This window comes from Mus caroli, unplaced genomic scaffold (assembly GCF_978045245.1).
Source record: "Mus caroli unplaced genomic scaffold, Mus_caroli_1 scaffold_3, whole genome shotgun sequence".
NCBI classification, from domain to species: Eukaryota; Metazoa; Chordata; class Mammalia; order Rodentia; family Muridae; genus Mus; species Mus caroli.
The window spans coordinates 138,607,435-138,629,743 of NW_028227258.1; the positions used below are offsets into that span (position 1 = coordinate 138,607,435).

At 37.4% G+C, this 22,309-nt stretch overlaps 1 long non-coding RNA gene across 1 annotated transcript; it reads right to left on the minus strand.

Moving 5' to 3' along the window:
• Window positions 1-515: 515 nt before the first annotated feature.
• LOC110290713 (uncharacterized) lies at window positions 516-21,901 on the minus strand. Its single transcript, XR_015046642.1, has 3 exons — window positions 21,832-21,901; window positions 21,016-21,114; window positions 516-641 (listed from the first exon to the last, which is right to left on the minus strand). It is a non-coding gene; the product is annotated as an uncharacterized LOC110290713 (long non-coding RNA).
• Window positions 21,902-22,309: the final 408 nt, after the last annotated feature.

The following is a 22,309-nucleotide window of genomic DNA, read 5'->3' on the forward strand; positions in this document are numbered from 1 at the left end:
CTTCCTTCTTCCACCTAAGCAGTTTTCTAAAAAACTGCGACACACCGCCTGTCTCCGTATCTAGTTCCGATTAACGAACTACTGACCCCAAGCAGAAACAGTGTTGGGTCAGCACTGATTCAAACTTGATTCGTATCCTACCGCATCCTCAGCAACACTTTACAAAACTGAAATTTTAGGCTAGCGCTAGCATGTGTACCTGTCCGTTGCTCCGATGCTCCTCCGATACGAAGATCCTTTCCTTTCTTGTGGAGCTCCACACAGCAGTCGTTTCTCTTAGCATCCCTCTGCCATTCTTCAGGTCCCAGTTCTGGCGCCAACTGTTGCGGCCTGCCCGCAGTCCACAACACGAACGGTTCAACTGAGAATGGCAGTTCAGGCTGAAAAGAGAGGAATCTAGACGGGGCGGAAGAAACAATGGAGCCAAGACAACATACATTCTGTTCAAGGCTCAATTTTACTATTTCCAGACACTCAGTTATAAAGGAAGGGGGAGGGAACCCAATATCCCGCCAAGTAACTCAGGGTCCAGTAGCAGGACGAACACGTGTGTGCCTCCAGGCAGCAAAGGCAGGTTGCAGCAGTAGGCGTGGCAGGACTAATGAGCCGGTAGCTCCACCCTTGAGCAAGCAGGTTCCAGGCTGGGGGAAGGGAGGCCACAGATGACAATTAAGATGAAGTAAGAAATGTTGTGTTATAAGTATTTTTTAATAAATGCATGCCGTACTGGAAATTGGTATGTAATGTAAATTTACCTGCAGCAAATCAATGTGTTTAACAAGAAGGTATACAAATCTGTTCAGAGGACGTCACTAACAGCCAGTGTTAGAACTGATCATATACAATAGTCACCATTAATTAGCATCATCAACATTTTAAGAAAATATTTTAAAATGAAATTTAGCAAATCAAAGTTTCATTTTAAGGAAAGAAAAAGAGAGATCTAAGTCTGCACTGCTTGTGTCAATAATGATAGTTCTGCTAATTCAGTATGAAAGCAGCTCTGGGTATGTATAAACAAGCAGATGATCTCTGCCTCAGAAAAACTTCAATCAGAGGAAACAAAGAGATGAAATACAGTTAGTTCCTAGGATATGAGTTTTGACTTCTGGCCATAGGGTCACAGAGTAGAAGTGTTCTGATGTGGCCAGTCCATTTGGAAGAAAAAGAAAAGACAGAAACTACCCACTATCCTAAGGACCTTTACAAAGAGCAGCACATTACAGCTCTGCTCACACTCCTTTGGAATCCAGTAAAAGTAAAAGCTATGAGATAAAATGTTCACAGATAGACTTGCAGCTGGAATAATTCTACAATGCTGGGGAAGAAAGGAATGAGTTTTGGTGAAAATAAACTACTCTTCTCATGGAAAGGACACCATTATACCTAAGTTTGGAAACTAGTTTGGCCCTGAATTTAATGAATATTTCATTCATTGATAAATTGAGGATAACAAGAAAACATAGCTTATGATTGATTATATTTATTACATATCAAAAATCACCTTCAACACTTTGAGATAATACTGTAATGCTACTTTATATCTTTAGGAGTAATATTAAATTTCCATTTACAGCTTGAGACAGTTCTCTGAATTTCTTGGGACTGGAAGTGTTACAATTTTGAATGTTTTCTGGGTTTGAGAATACTTGTATCTTTAAAATATTATGGCTTATAGAGAAGATCCAATTACAAATGTGAACTTCATTATTTTACCTTATATATAGTCTGAAATTAATTTCTATATAATATTTTATTGCATTTGAATTTGAATCCAAACAGTTTTCTATTTGAACTTTCATATCAGAGCTACATAGCATGCAATAGATTCAGAATAAAGGTTCAAAAAGGTGAGTGCTTTCCATAGGATCATAGAATTGGCTGCAAAAAAAGCATAAAAAGCTGGAATAGGCCACTCTTGAGGAGGATCCTGCACTCATATATGGGTATGTCCTACTTTCTGAGACTTCTTTGAGCAACTCAAATCTATGATCCCTGGGATGTTTTACTTTCTTCTGAATCTCTTTTTTTCTTTCTACTCTCATGTGTAAGCCTGAACTAAAATATCTTTACTAAAGTACATTTTTGCAACAATAAAAAGGAAAAAATTACAAAAGAGGAACTGTTCTGATCAAATTGAGTGATGTGTATGTGTGTCAATGTCACAGTGAAGTCCCTAATATCAAAAATTAGTATATTATAATGAAAATTGAAAGGAAAAATATGTACCATTGTTGCAGAGAACCTAAGCATATACTGAAATAAGCAATAATTATATCAAAGCAACTACTAGAGAAGCAGAATAGAGAATACCAAAGGATTTTCCAGAATTATGTAGTGACAGGGTATTTGTTTATGGCTATGGGTGGGACTAAACTCTGATTATGGACACAAACTGTTCTGACATGAAATTGTAGGTAGTCAGGTAATACACTACTTTAGCTTCCTATGATTCATCAAAACTCACAATAAAAGTAATTAAATGGACACACTGAAAGAAGATACATTTAAAACAAATCTAAATAGTTGGCTTTTCTTTATGAAGCTTATTAGGTTATCTTGATGATAATACATTTTCAGAAAATTGTGTTGTTCTTAACTAAAATCCAGAGATTGCATAAAAAGTGTACTCTCCTTATCTAAAGTCCAGATACATCCAAAATGGAAACATGAAGCTAGTTGAAAAGAAAAAAAATGATTATTAGTGAGCATATGCCATTTGAGCTTTGCCTCTGCAAACAGAAGTTTTGTCCCCACAGTAAAACATCTATATACATGTTTGTCAGTGCAAGACTCACTGAATAAACCACCCCATATTTGAACAAATATTATGCAATCATTTTGGGTGAGAACAAAACTCACACATCAGTGAGAACAACCTTTGGTTGACATTTGAAGGAAAATGGATTTTGATATGAAAGAGTGTTGTTCTTTTGATACAGTACTAAAAGATTAGATCATTTTAATTAACTAAGCAGCTCTTTTGACTACATTTTAAATGAATTAACTGATTTTCTAAATTCACTTTGTCATAAGCTTCACAAAACCCTAAAATGGAACAAAGACTATTATTTCCATATTTGTGTACCTAAGCAACCACAAGGCTCAGGAGGTAATATTGACAACAATAAAGAAGAAGCAAGTTTGTGGCTCATGGCATCTTCAATGCTATTCAACTGTGCTACAAGTGCCTATGGGGGTCTTCACATCTACAGTCTGGTAGAATGAATAAAAGGAATGTTGAATAGGTATGTCTCCCATAAATTCAAGCTTCAACAGTTATGAGAAGATTTAAATAATCTTATCAGAATCTTATGACATTTGTCTTATCAGATCATGCTGGATTAAAGCTTGATTTCAAAAACAATTGAAACAACAGAGAGCACCAAATTCATGGAAACTGAACAACTCTCTACTTAATGAACATTGGGTAAAAAACAAGAACTAAAGAAAGGAATGAAAGACGTTCTGTAATTCAATTATAATGAAGGTGTAATAAAAGTACACTTCTGGGGCATAATGATAGCAGTTCTAAAAGGAACGTTCATAGCACTAAGTTCCTTGGTAAAGAAATTGGATAAGCCTCATACTAGCAACTTAACACTGCACCTGAAATCCTAAAAAGAAGCAAACACACTCAAGAGGAGTAGATGGCAATAAATAATTAAATTCAGGGCTGAAATTAATCATTTAGAAACAAAGAAAAAAATTTTAAAAAAAAGAAACAAGAGCTGGTTCTTTGGAAAAAAAAAGAAACAAAAACAAAAACAAGAAAACAACAATATAGAGTAACCCTTAGTAAAATCAACTAAAGTCAGAGATACAACATCAAAATGAAGAAAATAAGAAATAAAAAGGGAGATACATCAACAGACATTGATGAAATTTATCAAATCTTTAGGTCTAAAAAAAAAATCTGTACTACACAAAATTGAATAATCTGAATGAAATGAATAGTTTTCTAGATAAAACCCACTTGTCAAAGTTAAATCAAGGTAAGAAAAATATTTTAAATACTCTTACAAGCCCAAACAAGATAGAAACAGTAATTAAAAGTTTCCCTTTTCTACCCCCACCAAAAACAACAACAAAAATCAAAAAACCCAGGGACAGATGGTTTTAGCACAGAATTCTACCAGTCTTTCAAATAACTCCTCTGATACTCTTCAAACTATTCCATAAAACAGAAACAGAAGGAACATTCCCAAACTCATACTTTGAGGCCATAGTCATTCTGATACCTACACCACAAAGGTTCAACAAAGGAAGAATTCCATACCAATCTCCCTTATGAACATTGATGTAAAAATACTCATTAAATACTTGAAACCTGAATCAAAGAAAATTTCAAAAATATCCAACATAATCAAGAGAGCTTCGTCCCAAGGATGCAAGGTGGTTCAAAATATGAAACTCCACCAAGGTAATCTACCATATAAACAAATTCAAAATATGAATAGTGACATTATCATTTCCTTAGATACTGAAAAACTCTTTGACAAAATCTAGTTAAAAGTCTTGGAGAAATCAGGTATACAAGGCGTGTACAAAAATACAATATGAACACTATCTAGCAAGCCAATACCCAATATCAAATTACATATAGAGATACTTAAATACGTTCCACTAAAATTAGGAACAATTCAAGGCAGTCCACTCTCTCTGTATCTATTCAGTATTGCACTTCAAATTCAAGATAGAACAATAATACAACTAAAGAAAACCAAGGGGACACAGATTGGAAAGGAAAAATTCAAAGTATCTTTATTCACTTATTACACATAAGTGACCCCAAAACCTCTATCAGAGCACTCCTACAGCTGAAAAATACCATCAGCAGAGTGGCTGGATACAAAATTAACTAAAAAAATAAAAAAGCAAAAACAAAAAATCAATAACAAACAAACAAAACAACAGTCCTCTTTTATACAAACAACAAATATACTAAGAAATAAATTAGGAAAATAATACTTTTCACAATAGCCAAAAATAACATAAATATCATGGTGTAACTCTAACTAAGCAAATGAAAGTCCTGTATGACAAGAAGTTCAGGTCTTTGAGTATATAAATCGAAGAAGATATCAGAAGATGTGAATATCTCCTATGCTTATGAATAGGTAAGAATAACACAGAAAAAAAAAGGCCATCTTAGCAAAAGCAATTTATGGATTCAATGAAGTTCCCATCAAAATTCCATTACAATGCTTTACATAACTTGAAAGGACAATTTCAATTTCATATGGAAAACAAAACAAATGAACAAACAAACAAACAAACAAAAAAACTAGGATAGCTTAAACAATCCTGTACAATTAAAGAACTTCCAGAGTTATCATGTTCCCTGATTTCAAGCAGTACTATAGAACAATATTAATAGAAAGTGCATGCATTGCTATAGAAACTGAAAGGTTGATTAATAGAATCAAATCAAAGATTCCAAAATAATTCCATGCACTTATGGACATTTGAGGTTTGCAAAGAATCCAAAACTATGCAATGAAAAAGAAGAAAGCATATTCAACAAGTGGTATTGGTCTATCTGGATGCCTACATGAAGAAGAATGCAAATAGATTCATCTGTATCACCATGCACAAAACTCAAATACAACTGTACCAAAGACCTTACCATAAAAGCTGAAACCCTAAAACTAATAGAAGAGAAAGTGGGGAATAGCCTTGAACTTGCTAGTACAGGAGTAAAACTTCCTTCACAGAACACTAATGGATCAGATTCTAAGGTCAACCATTGATAAAACTAGATAAAACTAGTTTCTCATGAAACTAGAAAGCTTCTGTAAGGCAAAGGATATTGTCTATAGGACAAAACAGCAGCGTTCAAATTGGGAAAATACCTTCATCATCCCTACCTCTGACTAATATACAGAATTTATTTTTTAAAAAAGCTGAAAAAATTAAACACCAACCACCCAAATATCCCAATTTAAAAATGGGGTACAGAGCAGAGAATTCTCAACAAAGGAATATCTAATGTCAGAGAAGTGCTTAAAGAAATGTTCAACATCCTTAGTCATCTGGTAAATGCAAGCTAAGATTAAAAAAGAAAAAACTCAAGGGACAGCACATGCTGGTTGAGGGTGTTGAGCAAAGGGAAAACTCCCCCTTGTTGGTGGGGGTGCAAATGTGAACAACTACTCTGGAAATCAATCTTGCAATTTCTCAGAAAATTGGAAATAGTTCTATGTTAAGACCCAGCTATACTTCTCCTAGACATATGCTCAAAAGGTACTCCTCCACACTACAAGATCCTGTGCTCCACTATGTTCATAACAGCTTTATTAAAAATAGCCAGAAACCAGAAACAACATGGATGTCCCTCAAAAGAAAAATGGATACAGAAAATGTGGTTCATTTATACAATGTAATACTATTTATCTAGTAAAAATAAGCACTTCATGAATTTTCAGATAGATGAAAGTAGAAAATAGCATTTTTAATGAAGTAACCCAGACACCTAAGGACATGCATGGTATGTATTCACTTATGAGTGGATATTAGCCATAAAGTACAGGATGCACACACTACAATCCACAGATCCAAAGAAGCTAAAGAAGAAAGAATGTCAAAGGGAGGACACTAGAATCTCACTGAGAAGGATGAATTGAATAGTTCCAGGAAGCATAATGAGAAAGGGAACTCTGTAGGAAAGGGGATGTATGGGGGGAATGGAGGGTGGTGGTTCAGGGTTAGGTGTGGGGAGAGACCAGAGAGCAGGCGCAGAGAATAAATGGAAATTGGAGGCTGGCTGGGAGCATCTCTAAGACTTGCTGTAGACCTGGGCTGGGAGAGACTCCCAGCAGTCCATAGGGTTACTTTACCTGAAACTTTTCACAGTGGAAATATTGAATCTGAAGTGATCATTTCCTGTACCCAGTGAAGGAATAAGGACAACATACCCATAAAATTTTCAACCCCCCCAATTTTTTGTCTAAAAGAAATGTGGGACACAAATGGAGCAGAGACTGAGCAAATGGCCAACCAATAACAGGACCAACTTGAGACCCATCCCATGGGTAAGCACCAATCTACAACACTATTAGTGTTACTCTGTTATGCTTACAGGCAGGAGCCTAGCCTAACTATCATCTCAGAGGCTCCACCCAGCAGCTGACTGATACACCATATGGGGCTCAGGGACTCTTATGGAAGTGCTGAAGGAAGGATTAAGGGACAAAGTGAGGATAGGAACTCCACAGGAAGACTAACATGAACCACCAACTAATGACTGCTCGACCTAGGCCTCCTGCACATATGCAGCAGATGTGCAGCTTTATCTTCATGTGGGTCCCCCAACAACTAGAAATGAGGATGTCCCTAAATCTGTTACTTGCCTTTGGACTCTGTTGCCCTAGCTAGGCTGTCTTGTCTGGCCTGAGTGAGAGAATGTGCCTATCCATGTAGAAATTAAATGTGCCAGGGGGAGGGGTAGAATCCAATTTGGGGGCCTCCACCCTCTCAGAGGAGAAAGGGAGAGCTTCGGGGAGAAACTTGGGGGAACTAGAAGAGGGGTACAGCCATCAAGATGTAAAGTGAATAAATACATTAATTAGTTAATGGGAAATATAGACTTAAAAAAGTGAAGATTAAATGAGAAGAGGATGGAGAAACTGAAACAAGTATCCCAAAAGAAAATTGGCTTAGTAATCACACTGCCTCTCTATTTTGAGTAGGATAGTTCTGCCAACTACTTTATAAGTGCAAACTCTAGATGCATGCTAAAGAAGGAATAAACACCATCCTGTCCTAATTTTTTAAGTATAAATGAGCAGGTAAAATTATTTGCTGATTAATTTTTTGTGCAACTAGAAAATTTGGAATGTGAATTAAAAACACTCTGGCTATCTTTAGAGACCATTTACCACTTCATGTACCAGGGCTAGATTTTATGGCCTAAAATAACTGTTTTTCAAACTAAATGGCTCTTTACATTCTCTCTCTCTCTCTCTCTCTCTCTCTCTCTCTCTCTCTCTCTCTCTCTCTCTCTCTCTCTCTCTTTCTTGTCTTTAATCAGGCTTTACTGCTAAACATATATGCATGCAGGTACAGAGTTTACAACTTTCACAACTGTTTCTTTTTACATGGAGTCTAATTTCTTCACCAGCCCCCTACAAATTCATACATTAAGAAGTTTTGTGTTGATTCTGAGGAAAAGGGATAGAAGTTTCAATTAAAAAATGAGTTAGGATGAGGTCACTACTAGGTAATCAAGTCAGAACAGTCCAGGACTTTGGAGGCTTAGAGCACATGTACTCTGTATGCAGTAGACTTTAGTTCTCTGTCCTTTGCAAACAATAGAGCAGAAAATTCAGAGAAATATAACTGCATTTTATTTTTAAATTAAAACAGGTTTATTGGAATGTAATACTTGGATTATTATTTAATGTTAAATGTTTATTTTGCATATGTTCAGAGAGTTATACAATGTCCATTATTCAAATATTACTACTTAAAAATTACTACTATAGTAACTAGTGGAGAGTGGTCTTTCAGTGAAAAGAGGATATGATATAGGTAGGGGAAAATGGATCAGGAAGATTAAATTGGATAGAATAAGGGAGATCGGAGTAGATGTGGATCTATGGGCAGGTGTATCTATAACTAAAGACCTTTGAAAACAGCCTATCAAACTTACTGCTATAGAAGCTCACTAACATGTATACATGTATGTATAAAAATTACTACTATACAAATATGAACTACTTAAATATTCAAAATATTTAAGACAATCCCAGAACAAACCAGACATTCATTAGCAGCTTCTACACCAATTTTCAGGTCTTATGCAGCTATAGTCAGACCAACGGTTACCTATTCTAGATACCTGATGCAAATAAAATCATATACTATACAATTTTTATGTTTGCTTCTTTATCATTAATTACCATTTTCAAGCCTACCTATATTATATGAATTTTTGCTACTCCATTTTTTTTTACGGAGGTATTTTTGCTAATTTGTTGGTACTTCGGTTTTCTGTCACGCAATATTCTACTACTTGTTAATTCTACATGTTTCTCATTTATTCTTCAATCATAAGACACTTATTTTCCCTTCCCTTTGTCTAACTGAAAAGTACTGCACTGACTGTTGATTTCAAAGCTATAATTGAAAGTGTGCTAACAGTTAAGGTGCTGAAGATTTCAAAGTTACTGTATTTGAAATGAAAGCTTAGAACGAAGTTCTATATGACTCCAATTATGTATTCAAAGAGACCTAATACTTGACATAAATATTTCTTAATGAGATTGCATATGCTACTATTATACTCATGTATGCACATTCTTTCTTTTAAATGAATCTACTGGATTTGGAATTTTAGATACGTATGTTGAAATTGGAGTACCCATCAAGGTCAGAAAACTAATGGAGAGTGGTCTTTCAATGGAAAGAAGATATGATATAGGTAGGGAAAATAGATCAAGAAGATTGAATTGGATAGAATAAGGGAGCTCTATGGGCAGATGCATCTATAACTAAAGACCTTTGAAAACAGCTTATCAAACTTACTGCTATAGAAGAAGCTCACTAACATGTATACGTGTATGCATAAAAATTATTTTTGAGGAATTTTTTTCTTTCATGGGGGCACAGTAGCTCTCCCAGGTACCTATCAAATGCAAAAGCCAATGACAGGTATACATTATCTCTATTTTATTTGTTGGCCAGTTGTATCCTACCAATGCCTATTAACATTATAGACTACCATCATTGCTCCTGATATTCCTCTAGGAATTTATGGTAAAACCTATTACTAAAGACATTATGTGCTTGAATTGTAAAACATGGAGAAATGAAGTTGGTACTGACTCATGATTATCAACCTCTGTGGCTGGATCTTATAATACTATAAGGTTCTTTTTTTTCATTATTTTTTTAATTAGGCATTTTCTTCATTTACATTTCCAATGCTACCCCAAAAGTCCCCCAACCCCCCCCCCCAACTGGCGGTTATCATGTAGAAGAATGAGAATTGATCCATTCCTATCTCCTTGTACTAAGGTCAAATCTAAGTGGATCAAGGAACTCTACATAAAACCAGAGACAGTGAAACTTATAGAGGAGAAAGTGGGGAAAAGCCTCGAAGATATGGGCACAGGGGAAAAATTCCTGAATAGAACAGCAATGGCTTATGCTATAAGGTTCATAGAACCTTATAGCATAAAGAAAAAGTGGTAGTCAATAGTCTTACTCACCTGTGAACTCTCTGGATTACAATAATACATTACATAAAAAGACATACCTACTTGTGCACCAATGTCATAGATTTTATGGGAATAACAAAATACTTATTATATTTAAGTCTAGTCACAAGACTACATTTTTATCTCATATTCATATTTTTTCAGATACAGGAGAATATAATTCTTTGAAATAAATATATTTTTTAATTGTTCTAGAAATTTTTTTTATCTTGTCTCTAGTAGATTAATGTATCTATCAGCTCTCAGCAAGGAGTAATTTTTTTTTACAGGACATGGATACTGATATTAAGATAAACAACCTGTTAATATACATAGAGTAAGGGGATGCTAGAGCTCAACTCTAAGTGGAATATTTTTATTACGTCCTGTTTTCCTAAAGCTCAATGATCATTTGGAAGAGAGGGTGGAAAGATTATAAGAGCTACAAAAGAGAACGTCTGTAGAAAAACATTATCTACCATATAGGACAAAGTCATTGCCTATATGGATCCACAGTATCTGTGGTAACATGTACAACATGGAAAAGTTCAGCCCAGCAAATATACTAGCTTAGGCAGGAAAGGGCTCATGAAGTCTCACCAATAGATGAAAAGTTATTGGCAACTGATAGCAGCTACAGGAGAGAAAGCATGTTTTCTGCAGGGATGCAGTCCTGAAAGGTTACCTGTCCTCCAATACCCATGTGCACAAAGAGAACATTAAGTGATTTCAGTGATTTGTTTTGTTTTGTTTTGTTTTGTTTTGTTTTGTTTTGTTTTGTTTTGTTTTGTTTTGTTATGTTTTAAGAGAGAGCATGAAACTGGAAGGGAAATGTGGTGGATTTACAGTGGTGGATAAGGAGATTTTGGAAGGAAAGTACTTAGAAATTGTCTTGATCAAACTATATTATATACATGTGTGAATTCTCAAATAATAACAAAAATATTCATTCCTAACACACTAGCTCATTTTCAGTGTATAAGTTCTGTTTCATAAATTTCTACTTCAGCCTTTATACCAGAGCCTCCATGTCTTGATTAACCTTGTCTTTAGATTAAGTCTTGTGCAGATATGTGGGCATGCTTAAACTTGTTTCTTTACAAAACTTTGTGAGTTTGAAGACTCTTGTAATTCAATGTCAACTTCATGATCAGTGGATTAAATTTGCTATATCAGCCTAATGATTTTGACAATCATTACAATAACATATACTATATAAACATATATAGATATGGTTATGAACAATTTTTATTTTAACAGTATTAAATATTGAAATCTACAAACACGGAATATCGTTTAAAACAGATCTTAGTTCACATCTTTTGTGTTTCCTGGGTTCCATGGTATCAGCTTTATGAATCGTTGTTACATTTGTTTCTAAGCAAACTATTATTTTTATGCTATTGCAAACAAAATTGCTTCCGTTGCAGGTTTTACATCATTCATAGTCCATCTAAAGAAATATAATTGTTTTTCAAATTCACATTATTCTGGTTAACTTTTGTATCAACTTGACATAAACCAGAGTCATATGGGAAAAAGGATTTTAATTGAGAATATGTTACCTTCAGATTGGTCTCTAGGTAGGCCTGTTGTGCTTTTTCTTATTTTTAATTGATTTGAAGTGGCCCAGGTCACTATGGGCAAGGCAATTCCTGCACACATGGTTCAGTACTATACAGGGAAGCAAACCAGGGGAAACAAGCCAGTAACCATCATCCCACTGTTGTTTATGCTCAGTGGGTCCTGCCTCCAGATTCCTGGCTTGAGTTTCTGCTCTGACTTCTCCCAATAGACTGTAATTGAGATGTGTGAGCAAAACAAACCCTTCCCTTCTTAAGTTGATTTTTACCATGATGTTTTATAAGAACAACAGACCCTTAAGATGTATTTTACACAGATTCACTAGCAACTGTAACACCTTTTTAGTGACTTGCTTGAGATTTCCATGTCATACCATTCCATATGTTTAAAGGGTGTATTTTACTTTTAATTAATGTGGGTGGATCTATTAACATTCCCTGCTTGATCAGTGAAGTTAAAGCTCAAAAATCAGTGTTGACTAGAGTTGTAAGAACTAAACGTTGGGCCACAACACAGCTTTAGGTAGAAATACCTAATCTTTCACCATTAAATCATCATTCTATTTCATTGTTCTTCACATTCACACTATCAAGTGGAAAATGTTCTCTGCTGCTATTAGTTTATTTACCAGCTCTTTATTGTGTCTTCTAATCATAAGGAACACAGCTATCTGTCTCAAACTATTTCTTTCAATGCTGACATCTTTATAATGTCTGTCACATATGCTGTTATTATATATCCATGTTATAATAATTACTGTCTCTTTCAAGGAGACAAAGCCTTTGGGTTCAAAAGACCTAAGAACATGTGACCCTAAAACGTACCATGGTAGTTGACTATTTTGAGTAAAGCACAAATAGGAGAACCAGATAGGTTTAGTTCAATTAGACACAATATATGGTATTTCTAACAGTGTGCTCTATATCACCAATTAACATTAACTTCATTTAATTAAACCTATATATTCTTATACCACATTTAAAAGAAAATGGCCAAATATTTTTATTGCTGATAAATGAATGAAAGTAATATGACCTGATCCTTTGAATCTCACTACTTATATAGTTTGAGAACCCCTTAAGTTAAATCTGAGAATAAAATTATCAGCAAAATTTGAGTTAAAAATAAAAGGTTATAGAAATAGCTCAATTAGCCGGGCGTGGTGGCGCATGCCTTTAATCCCAGCACTCGGGAGGCAGAGGCAGGCAGATTTCTGAGTTCGAGGCCAGCCTGGTCTACAGAGTGAGTTCCAGGACAGCCAGGGCTATACAGAGAAACCCTGTCTCGAAAAAAACAAACAAACAAAAAAAGAAATAGCTCACTGGTTAAGAATCCCTACTGATTATAAAGATAACCTAAGTTCAGTTCCTATAACCCACTGAAAAGGTTCACTTAACCTGTAAGTATAACTCCAAGCATTAGACTTTTGTCTAGACTCAGTGGGCACTGCACTCAAGGGTACAAAATCACACAGGCACATAGATAGTAATTAAAAATAGTAAAGACATAAAGGATTTATTTAAACTACAATTTTAATATTTTTGAAGAAAATATTTTTCTTGTTTTATATTAATTTTATTTATTTTATTAATATAGGCTCTTTACTCACATGGTATGTCCTAATTACTGTTTCCCTTCCCTCTCCTTCTCCATGTTCTTCCCCACATCCCCTGCTAACTGCATCAACTCCTTTCTGTCTCTCATTAGAAAAGAATAGGCTTCTAAGAGATAACAATCAAGTATGACAAAATAATATATAATACAATGAAGAAAATCTATCATATCAAAGTTGGACATGGCAGCCTAACAGGAAGAAAAGAGTCCCAATTTAATCTCCACCTTCCTTATCTGATAGTGATGACCTTTCCTTCTGACTGCTATTGTAGCAGGTCATTGTCATTATCAGCATCAGGGCAAGTCCTGTTCACCAGAGCCTCATTCTCCTGACAGTTTTTTCACTATTGCCAGATAGGGCTTGAGACAGATAGGTGAGTAAACCAGAGTGCAAGTCTCATCATGACCTTATTGCTAAGTTGATAGCTTCATTTTACACTGTACTTTAACTCCCCCTTTACTCAGTTTTCTTAAAGTGAATGTGCCATGATTGCAAAATTACAAGAAAAGTTAATGCTTGCAACTTTAAAGCTACTTTTATAAGTGGATCTCAGGAAGGAGAGATAGTATTGTCAGCCACTTAATACCTTCTGCCACATGCCTAAATACCAGTTTAGAATCTGATTAAAACATATAATTTTTCTCTTTAGCTGTGAATCATTCTCTTACTGAATAAATAAATTGAAGACTGCAGTCAACATATACTTTAAAACTCCATAGAATTTAACCTTTTCTCACTGAAAATTACAATTTTATTGCTTTAAAATGCATTTTTAGTGTACCTGGACTGCAAAATACTGAATAAAATTACCATAAAAGTAAGTACTGCCAGCATTAGATTGATGAAGCAATTGGATGATTACTGTGAACTTAAAATATCTTCTGATGAGCACAGAATTATGTTCATCACAGAAACAAATGTTAGAAAATAACTGAAAACTGAACCTCAAATTTAATTTAACAAAGAAAGGAAGAGAGGAAGCAAGGAAGGAGGGAGGAAATGAGGAAGGAAGAGAAGGAAGGAAGGAAGGGAGGAAGGGAGGGAGGAAGGGAGGGAGGGAGGGAGGAAGGGAGGAAGGGAGGAAGGGAGGAAGGAAGGAAGGAAGGAAGGAAGGAAGGAAGGGAGGGAGGGAGGGAGGGAGGGAGGGAGGGAGGGAGGGAGGGAGGGAGGGAGGAAGGAAGGAAGGAAGGAAGGAAGGAAGGAAGGAAGGAAGGAAGGAAGGAAGGAAGGAAGGAAATAAATGTAATAAATCCATTTGGCCTACACCAGAATGGGACTGACACTTTTCCTTCTCCAAGGAAAACTTAAAAAGAACTTTTAACTATATCTATCATGTTGTACAACATGTTATATTTTTATACTTTCTTTTTTGAAGACTCTGGAGAGTTGGGTGAAGAACTTGTGACATTCCTTAGGTATTGAATCAAATTATAAAATCCTAAGGTTCCTTTTAGAGTTCATTCTAGAAGAGCACAGATCTCCAGATGTTTAGAGATTTTATAGCCCACTCAAACACCACAAAAAGACACACAGGGTCAACTAACTTGGGACCATACTGACTCACAGATCCTTCTAACCAGAGAGTATACAGGAGCTGGACCTAGATGCCCTACACATTTGTAGCAAATGTGCAGCTTGGTCTTCATGTGGATCCCATAATAAATGGAGATGGGAGCTGTCTTTGTTTTTGATCCCTGCCATTGGATCCATTGGATTCCTTTACCCCTACTTAGACTCTTTGGTTGGGCCTCACTGGGAGAGAATCTTTCTAGTACTGCTGGGACTAGATGCCCCATGGTGAGTGGTACCCAAGGGGGAAGAAGGAGAGGGAATAATGGGCAGGTGCATTTGTAAGGGTGGGACTAGCAAGAAAAAAGGCAAGAGCAATGTGGTCTGGGATGTAAAGTGAATTTAAAAATTATCATTTAAATAATAATACAGATTTGAAAAGTCAAATGTTATAGAAAATCTAAAGCTTTCTTACATATCATGATAAATTACACATTTCAAACTTATGTCATATAAAACTTAATAAAGAGGAAAGCCCAATGAAAGTGGGCATTTGATAGTCACTAAGTGGCAGAGGAAGAAAACAGAACAAAACATAGGCACACTGTGATCAGACACACTGCAGGTTCTCCAAGAAGAACTAGAAACTTTTAGATGATTCAGTCAACCTTTCCAGGTTGTCTAAGTGCTCAGAGATGGGGACACCACACCATGTGGAAAATCTGAATATATGGCAGAAATATATAAAGATCATCATGAAAGAGAAATGAAAACTTGGATTTCTGCAAAGGGAACAGAAAAATAAAGTTCAAGGAACAAAATGTAGCCAAGAAGACTGTTCAACCTTTTTATTCTGTCCTTAGCATTGCACCCACATCAGAGGAAAGCATCTCAGTTTATGCACTGGTGACTTCACTTAGAAACAGGGAGATCTGTAAAACAGAATCACCACAGATGACAACCAGATGGGAAAGGGAAATACCTGAGAGTATGCAGGTGCCTTTGTAAAGCCCAACTAGCTTGGTTTTTGAAGAAATTGCACGTTGTGTGACTTCAGCACCTAAACTCCAATTCCAGGCAGGAAATCAGAGTCCTCCTGAGCAAGCATTCTATGGCAACCCAACCCACGTAGCAACAGTCAAACAGGCTACAATATAGGTAACTGAAGAAATCCTTCAGAGAAGAGATAACTTAGCTATCCTGTTTGTCACATGGTTTTCTGTTCCTGCAAATTATACCAGAAATGGTGGTTTTAAAATATTAACTTCCCTAATCAAATTTAAATTAGCCAAAGTTGCTGTAACTACAATAAATATTCTAAACCCCTAGACTCAGGGCTCTCATTCTGACCCACTGCAATTGGGAAGGTGGCAGACCTCACTCAAGAGCTTTTAATAAAGACCACTATGTGTTTACATCAGAATCGTCTCCTCAGTAGTTTTTGTGGTTCCTGCAACTTGGGCATAACATGTTGGTGCATGGGCTGGTAACCCCAAGACCCCCCAGGACTCCCTACTGAAAGACTACCTGGTAAGGAGATATCTTATTTTTGGTCTTTGTGTCAGCACTTTGTCTGTTGGATTTGCATCTAAGTTCCTTGGCTGTTGGATTTGTGTTTCTATGCACCTTATCTGTCGGATTTATCTTGAGTATTGTGGCAAGAAAAAATCTAAAGCAGATGTGGAACCTCAATGTAGTAAGCAGGCTGGAGAGTCATAGCCATGAGGGCTTGGAAGACATCCCAGCGACCCCAGGGCATGGAGTGCCTTAGTGTTAATTTCTGGGAAGGATGGAAAGGAAGAAGAGCCCAACCAATGGGCTCGCAGCTGCCACTCTGTTCATATTTACCTTAATACAAGCAGAGGAACCTGCTTTTGTGTGTGACACTTTTCTATTCTGTGACTGATACAGACAAAATGGGATAGATGGTTTCCACCTCCAATCGATTTGGTCTTAGGACAATTTAAGAAGGTCAAGATTTCCAGACACAATTTTTCGGTGAAGGCTAAAAATAGAAAAGAAAAGAAAATAGAGACCTTGTTCTTCACCCTTCTTATCAACCCCTGCACCTTAGCAACACTGCTAGAAACTGTCCTTTTTACCCATCAACCCACTTGGGATAACTATTACAGGTCCTCTTTGAAACAGAAAAGAGAAAATCCAGACAGAGGCCAGGAAATTGGTTCAGGGTCACACTGCTGTCCCCATTACCATCCTGGTTTGAATTAATGAAGTTTCTCCACCTCTTGCGCTAATTAGAATTATAATACTGCTAAAGGTAAGGGGAGACTCTTTGTTTATCACCATACTCTGTTTGGGGGAGGGGCAGTTGCAAGGCTGTGGCTTAAAAGTCAACAAATATAGCCAAGGTATGTACCATTAGACAGGAACTAAAAGATCCCAGTCTTCCTTGAAAGATTATTGGAAACATTTAGACAATACATTCTTATGGGACGTGTATCAGCAACCAAGGCGGTAGTCATTATGGTTTTTATTAACCATTCTGAACCAGATAATCTCAGAAAACTTCAGAGAATTGAGATAATTGGAGAAAAGAGTTTCCATGATTTAGTGGTCATGACACGAAAGATATTTAACAATAGGGAGAGTGTGAGGAAAATCAGGCAAAAATTGAGAAGTCGCAGAATCAGAACCTGGGGAACAGAATCACGTGAACAGCTGAGTAGGAGAATTGGAGGAGATGCCTCAAACAGCTGACTATAGAGGTAAGAGAGGACCTAAAAAGGGGGAAATCTTCCCTTGGCTAGACAAAAATAAATGTGCCTATTGTAAGGAAGAAGGCCGTTGGGACAAAGTACTTCCCAAGAAGAGAAGGTCTAGAGAAGCAGTGATAACATTGGCAATCAAGGAAGACGGGGACTAGGGAGAATGGCTCAGTTCCCCTTCCATGCCCAGGATAACTCGTAAGTTAGAGGGGAAGTCCACCGAATTTTTGATGGACAAGGCAGCCCAGCACTCAGTTCTTGTACAAGTACCTAGACCCTTGTCCACCAAGACCTTTTAGATACAGGGAGCTACAGGGATGAAATAATATGAATGGATTACTTGAAGAAAAGTTGACCTTGGTTTGTGCCAAGTATTGCACTCTTTTCTAATAATACCTAACTGTCCAAACCCACTATTGGGGCATGACTTATTGACAAAGATGTGGGTTCAGATACATTTTACCCCTGTAGAAGCTAAAGTATTGAATGGGGCAGGGCATCCTATTTCTGTGATGACTGTGGTACTGACTGATAAATAAAAGTTGCTCGAGATGCCCAAAGATCTAAGCCATTGCATTGAGGTTCTGCTACACCAATTTTCATCTGGGTGGGCTGAAACAGGCAAGGTGGAAATAGCCAAAACCAGCCTATCTGTGTTTGTTAAGCTCAAACTAAGGGCAGATCCAATGTGGTCCAGTAGTACCCCATGTGTAAGGAAGCCTGTAAAGGGATCATGCCTCACATTAGGCTTAAAATTTAGGATCCTTACTAGTTTGACAGTCAGTCTGAAATACACCCCTGTTATAAGTTCCCAGGCCTAATTTCAGTGACTACCATCCATTATAAGATCTGAGAGAATTAACAAGTGGGTAATAGACATTCTCCCCACAGTCTCTAACCCATATACCTTGCTGAGTTCTCGACCACCAAATGGATCATGTTTGGTATACAGACCTTGACTTAAAGGATATATAGTTTTTGCCTCTCTTTAGCCCAGAACCAAAATTATTTTGTTTAGAATGGTATGACCCTGACAAAGAAATTAATAGATAATCAACCTGGACCTGACTCTCCCCAGGCTTCATAAACTCTATATCTTCCCTGAGGCCTTACACAAAAACTTGGAAGAGTTTTGCTCCCTGCACCCACCCCCCCCACACACACACAAACCCTTTTACAATATGTAGATGATTTGCTCATTTCAGCCATCACACAGGAACTATACCTTAAAAGGATTGACAACTTCTATAGACCCTGGTGAAACTAGAGTACCATACATTGGCCAAAAAGGACTAGATTTGCAAAAAGGAGACCCAATATTTGAGCTACATCCTCAGGGGAGGTAAAAGGTAGTTATCCTAAGCCAGAAAAGAAACAGTCCTGAAATCCCCACATCAAAAATACCAGGAAGTAAGAGAATTCCTGGGGAAATGGGAATAGGGTTCAGGGGAGGGGGGAGGCTTCTACCTCCTATGGATCTCTGGGTTTGCTGAATTGGTCAAGTCCCTATATGAAGCCACCAAGAAACAGGCAGGCTTCACATAGACTGATAGCCATCAGAAGGCTCTAGATGTACTGAAACAAGCCCTACTGTTAGCCCCTGCCTTGGGGCTTCCATGTGTTATTAAGCTCTTCCTCCTAACATAGATAAAGATAAAGGAATAAGCAAAGGTGTCCTAATCCAACATCTGGGACTATGGTGCCACACTGGAGCTTATCTGTCCAAAAAGCTTGATCCAGTAGGACTGCAGAATGATCACCCTACCTCCACATGGTGACTGCAGTTGCTCTTAGTTTGGGATTCTGATAAACTGACTTTGGGGCAAAGCATGGTTATCACCTTTCCTTGGAGACTTTGAGTTTCCAAATTTGAGTTCCAAAATTGATTACACGACACATCATCAAGCTATATTGCTGAATAATATAAGAATTTCCTTCCAGACTCCTGCTACCCTGAACCCTGCTACTCTGCTGCCAGATCCTGATTTGGAGACACCACTTCATGACTGTGTGAAAACCCTGACACAAGTACAAGGAACTCAAGTAGACTTATAAGACATGTCTCTCCAAAACACAGAGGTAGCCTGGTTCACTGATGACAGCAGGAATGCTGGACAGAAGTATGCAGGGGCAGCAGTGGTGTCAAAGGAAGAAGTCATCTGGACTTCACTTCTTGGAACATCAGCTCAAAAGGCTGAGCCAGTTACACTAGCAAAGGTTCTGACTATGGAAAAGGACATAAAGCTAAATATCTACACTGCAGAAGGAAAGACTATTAAAAATAATAATAAAAATATCTTGCCCCTTTTAACATCTCTTTGGCTCTGCAAAAGACTGTCCATTATCTATCACTGAAATCACTGGAAAAGAGATGATTCAGTCACCAGAGGCAGTAAGCTAGAAGATTAAGCAGCTAAAGATGTAGTCCTGAAAGCAGTCCTGTGTTAGCTATCATATTTTCAGATCTGGGAAGATCCCTGAATACCAGCTGATCCCAAATATACAGCAGAGGACCTCTGCTGGAACAAGCAGCTGTCCATGATTCAATTCCTGAAGCGATGGTGGTGGTCAGCAGAAGGAAAGCTGATTCTGCCTGCTGATCTTGAGGATTGAGTCCTAACCAAGATGCACTAATTCCTTCACATAGGCACCTGCAAAATACAAGATCTGATTCACTGTGCAGAACTCAAGATAAAAAAAAAAATGAGCTCCAAAATTAATAACAGCCTGGCCAGCTGTAAAGCCTGCCAGCTCACTAATACAATTAAGAATACCACAACGCTAGGGAGAGGCACCCAACCTGGTACTTTTTGATTATTCAATTTTACAGAGGTTAAGTCAGGAAAATAGGGGTACACGTATCTCCCTGTGTTTGTTGACACATTTTTCAAATTGGACTGAAGCATTTCTTACCAAACATGCAGCTGCTCAGAATGTGGAAAAGAAATTACTCAAAAACATTCTACCAAGGTATGGCTTCTTACAGGTGATAGGGTCAGATAATAGGCCAGATTTTGTGACCATGGTAAGTCAAGAGTTTGGTCACAGGCCTGGGGGATTGATTGGAAATTACATTATACATATAGACTCCAGAGTTCAGGACACATAGAATAAATAAATAAAATTCCAAAAAAAGACCTTAATTAAATTAGCTTAGAGATTGACAATAACTGAGTGACTCTCCTCCCCTTTGCCCTCTACAGGGTATGGAATTCATCCTATCAGATGGGACCTACCCTGTTTGAAATCACAATTGGAATGGCAGCTCCCATCTCCCCTTAGTTGCAGGCAGATATCACTGCAAAATTCGAGTTTGAGCACCTCTTGGAGGACATAAAAGCCATCCAATGGTTCCACAGGTCTTGTCTAAACTACTTACTCTGTATGTAAAGGGACCCCCATCCCAAACATGCCCACTGAGTTGAAGACAGACGGGATTGTAGTTTGGATTCATCATAACCACACCAGAGCAGCAGACCTACGGGTGGAACAAGAAGACCTTCAATGACTGCCTCAACCTAGACTATAGACATGGGGTGTTCCTAGGATTCCAAGAACCTGCTCAGGCTCCTGCTATAATGACAGGGCTAGTGAAACTGGTCTGGATTTCCATAATGCTGATTCTAGGAACTATGAGCTCCCTCTCCAGCCCTGCCCTCCTCCAGCCCTGGAGCAGCTAGTACCAAGAATCATCTACCATTCTGATGAGGAGATAACAAAGAGTACTGTTTGATAAGGACAAAGGGTTTATATCAGACTTAAAAAATGATGAGGCTATGTCTGGCAGGAGCAGGGACTGACATATCTGTGCTAGCTCTACAGAGTTCCAGCTATGCCAACTTAAAAACAGCTGAAGATAAAGAAAAGAAAAAAAATGCTGTTTTTATGTGAATCCTTCCTTGCTGATCAGGGACTCACTGAATAGAGTAAGAAAAAATTTAGCTACATGACAGAAAGAGATATGCTGCCAAAGGATGGTTCGAAACACAGGGTTTAATAGATCGCCCTGGTTGACTGCCCTGATTTCTAACCATGTTTATCACCTTATTCATACTACTGTTGCTATTAATGATTGGTTCTGGCATATTAAAAAGAGTAATGTGGTCCTGGCATATTAAATAGAGTAATGCAGTTTATAAAGAAAGAATAGGGGCAATGCTCATGGAATTTAGATCTCATTTTATAGAATTAATACCTGAAAGGTGAGAGGAACAGCTTGCAAGGATCCTTCTGATCCCATCGGAAGCTCCATTATTAGGCTTCCAATGTAGCCTAAGGAAAGATGAAATGTGAAGCCCAACCAACACCATTTTTGAAAAACAAAAACAAAAACAGAAAAACAAAAAACCAAACAAACCTCCATTTTGTGCAAGACCAGGGGCTAAGCTCCAATTCCGGGAGGAAAATCACAAGAGTCTTCATGAGTAAGCATCCTATGACAATACCCCTCCTCTCGCTTGACCACAGCCAATCAGGCTACAAAACCAGGGTCAAGGTACATAAAGATAACTGAAGACATCCTTCAGAGAACTGATAACTTAGCTATCCTGTTTGCCAGGTGGTTTTGTCCCCATGTTCAGTTCCTGCAGATTACACCAGAAATTCAGGTTTTAAAATATTAACTTGCTGACCCATATGAAATTCCCTAAGCTTACTGAAACTACAATAAATAC